At 42.5% G+C, this 3931-nt stretch overlaps 1 non-coding gene across 1 annotated transcript; it reads right to left on the reverse strand.

The window, feature by feature from the left end:
• Positions 1-1607: 1607 nt before the first annotated feature.
• Positions 1608-1714, reverse strand: LOC137776009 (U6 spliceosomal RNA). The gene has a single exon (XR_011076131.1). It is a non-coding gene; the product is annotated as a U6 spliceosomal RNA (small nuclear RNA).
• Positions 1715-3931: the final 2217 nt, after the last annotated feature.

A 3931-nucleotide genomic window follows, 5' to 3' on the forward strand; every position in this document is an offset into this window, starting at 1 on the left:
TCAGCAAATAACGCAAAATAGTACAGTAAATCCCTATCCTTCCTAAGAGCGCTGCTGGAAGAGATTTCTCCCTAACCCTGGCTAAGGCTCTCTTTATTTATTAGGGGGATTAAACTTAATTCCCTTGATTTGTACTTATTCTTTCTAACAATGGTTTATACATAGGAATTCAGAGAGGCTTTTTCAGATTTGAGATGCAAGTTCAATGTCAGCCTTTTTTTTTTTTTCTGGTTTGGCTAAATCACAACAAAGGAATAGTTGCCAATAAAGCATGCTATGCAGAATCCAGGACTTATATGGTGACTCAGCATTGAATTTTACTCCCATGATTTTGTTGGAAATTAGATGCAGCTACTGAGAATACCAGAAGCATTGGCTTCGGGTTCAGTAGATGTAAGTTGAGCTTATGAAAAATAGGATCTTACTATGCAGTCTCTTGATTACTGCTGAAAGAACTGTGCAGTCTCCTGATTATTGTTGCAAGAACTTCTTGATTGAATTGATACATCACCTTTGAACAACTTTTTACTATTTAGAAGGAATAAGACATAACGGTTTAGTACATAGGCTCTGGGTTTGAACCCTGGCCATCCCACTTACAAGTCATGTGACCTTGATTAAGTCACATCACTGCTCTGTGTCTCAGATACCGAATCTATAAAATAAAAAGTATAATGACCTACCTCATTGGATTATTTGGTTGATATGAACAATAAATGTCAAGTATTTAGCCTGATATGAAGTGACCAATAAATGTTATTTATAATTGGTTTTCTTTTATTTCTTGAACCTCACACATCTCTGTGGTTATTGTGGGGTAGATATCACTATTTCCAAGGGTAAACTGAGGATCAGCAGTTAATTGCCAATTGACCCAGAGCCTGCCTGTGGCAGGCCCTCTGATTCCAGTACTCCAGGGCACTTCCCAATACTCCATCCTAAATCTTGTAAGTACAGGAATCAGAATCATAAAAGCTTGATCTCTTACATAATCTTAGACCTCATTTAATAAATTCGGAGGATTTATAGAATTCAGACAAGTATATAAACTTGAACTTCGAACATTTGTGAACAAAGCATACATTCATTATTGGATTTATTTAATTTTCTGTTGACTATATATTGTTTTATTACTTTCACATGAAACTAAGATCTATCTTTCTTCAGTAGATATTTATGGACCCAAACTTTAGGAACATTGGCTCACACTTGACATGGTAGTTTTTCAAAAATAGCAGGGACCATCTTAACATTGTACAGGGTCCAGCACAGTGTCTGGAACAACTGAATACAGTAGGGGAGGTCAGTTACTTATTCATTCATGATGCAAATGGCTATTGCACCCACACTGTGTGCAGGGACTGCCCTGGGATATAGCAATGAATAAGCCAGACCAGGTCTTTACTCTTTTTTTTTTTTTTTAATCAGGTCTTTATTCTTTTTTTTTTTTTAAACATCTTTATTGGAGTATAATTGCTTTACAATGGCGTGTTAGTTTCTGCTTTATAACAAAGTGAATCAGTTATACATATACATATGTTCCTATATCTCTTCCCTCTTGCATCTCCCTCCCTCCCACCCTCCCTATCCCACCCCTCTAGGTGGTCAAAAATATGGAACGCTTCACAAATTTGCGTGTCATCCTTGCGCAGGGGCCATGCTAATCTTCTCTGTATCGTTCCAATTTTAGTATATGTGCTGCCGAAGCGAGCACCAGGTCTTTATTCTTAAAGAGATCACAGGGCTTCCTTGGTGGTGCAGTGGTTAAGAATCCTCCTGCCAACGCAGGGGACATGGGTTTGATCCCTGTGGGATCTGGGAAGATCCCACATGCCGTGGAGCAACTAAGCCCATGTGCCACAACTACTGAGCCTGCTCTCTAGAGCCTGCGAGCCACATCTACTGAGCCCGCGTGCCACAACTACTGAAGCCCACGTGCCTAGAGCCCGAGCTCCGCAACAAGAGAAGCCACCGCAATGAGAAGCCCGCGCACGGCAACAGAGTAGCCCCTGCTCGCCGCAACTAGAGAAAGCCAGCGCGCAGCAACGAAGACCCAATGCAGCCAAAAAAAAAAAAAAAGTTCATCCCAGGGATATCTTTAAAGAGATCACATAATGGAGGGAGGAGATGAACAATCAACACATAAATACATCAGAATGGTAATTTCAGATAACGTACATAGGAGCTAAGAAGACAGTAAAACAGGGTAATGGGATACAGGCTGATGGGGAGAGATGGTGAGGAGGGTGGGAAAGTCTCAGATAAAGTTGTCTGGGAAGACCAATCTGTGGGGACAGCAATCTGAGCTCAGACTTTGATCATTAAAGAGAACCAGCTGAGCAAAGAGCCAGGGCTCAGGCGGGGAACAAGCTTGGCCTGTTATAGGGATAGAAAGGACTCATTATGAATAATGAAACTCAAAATCCTTATGAGGTCTTTTTGGTCCATATAAGAAAAATACAGGCTTCAGATCACCAATTGCTTTAGTCACCTTCGTTTACCTTCTAGAAAAAAGAATATAGGAGTGGCTGAGGTACACCTTTCCTTTGAAGTACTTTGAAGGGCAAAACTGGTTTCAGCTTGTTGACTCATTACAGTTCTGAAATGTGTATGGTTTTTCTTCAGCAGATATTTGAGAACCAAAACTTAGACTTAGGAGCATTGGTTCATCTGTGAGGTGTTAGTTTCTCTTAGTAAACTTCACCAAGAACATGGAATTCTGTATCCCTATTTATAAATCTGATCTTTAAGCACACATGATTGTTCACACTCAAGAAAATATAAGACCTTACTCTATCTCCACTTTTAATTTCTTCCCATTTTTTCTCTCACTCACTGTAAATAGTCAAAGAACTTATTTATAGAAAAACAACAACTAGAAAACAGAAGAAAGGTAGAGAGGATTTGGGCTGTTTGCCTTTCCTAAACTATGTCATGCAGAATACTGTAGTCATAAAAGATGTTATGTTTGCTGGGGGGAAATTACTGTGTTTGTATCTTTCAGTGTCTAGTCAGAATGATAGAAACAACTTGGGTATTTTTTTTTTAAAATAAATTTATTTATTTATTTATTTTTGGCTGTGTTGGGTCTTTGTTGATGCGTGAGGGTTTTCTCTAGTTTCAGTGAGCAGGGGCTACTCTTTGTCGTGGTGCTCGGGTTTCTCACTGTGGTGGCTTCTCTTGCTGCTGAGCACGGGCTCTAGGCTCATGGGCTTTAGTAGTTGTGGCTCACGGGCTCAGTAGTTGTGGCTCACAGGCTTAGTTGCTCTGTGGCACGTGGGATCTTCCCGGACCAGGGCTCGAACCCGTGTCCCCTGCATTGGCAGGAGGATTCTTACCCACTGTGCCACCAGAGAAGTCCCACAACTTGGGTATTTCTAACCTTTAGCCTTTGATATAGAGAATTGTTTGCAAAAGTGTTCGAAGGGCTGAAGGGGCGAAAAGGTGAAAGGATGCTACTCAGATCTCAGTAAGTCCAGGAAGCTGCCAAACTATAAGGCGGGAGGAGGAAAAGGGAAAGGGTGCCGCCCAGATCCCCTGAGCGCTGTGCTGCTGGGGCTTTGAGAGCACCACTGCTGCACTGCCACTGTTGGAACCACAGCAGCTGCTGCTTCACAGGAAGCCAGAGGTCCCTGTGATGGTTCAGGATTCTGGAAGCCACAGTCCCGTTTTTGCTGATAGACGTTGCCATTGCTGGAGCTGCTAATTGTCCTCTGGCGCTGTTGCTATGACTGTGCCACTGTTACAGCAATCTGTGTGGCCTGTGATGGCCTGCCACCTCTGCTGCCCCAGCCAGAGCAGAGGAAGGAACGTAAGGGCTCTTCTGCGCTTCCTGCTTTGAAACCTCTTGCCAGGACCTCCCTTGCCAGAACCTAATCAGACCCAGCAGATAAGAGAGTCTGGGAGATGTAGTTTTCAGGCTTCCGGACCC

The sequence above is a fragment of the Eschrichtius robustus genome, chromosome 13 (genome assembly GCF_028021215.1).
Source record: "Eschrichtius robustus isolate mEscRob2 chromosome 13, mEscRob2.pri, whole genome shotgun sequence".
Classification (NCBI taxonomy): Eukaryota; Metazoa; Chordata; class Mammalia; order Artiodactyla; family Eschrichtiidae; genus Eschrichtius; species Eschrichtius robustus.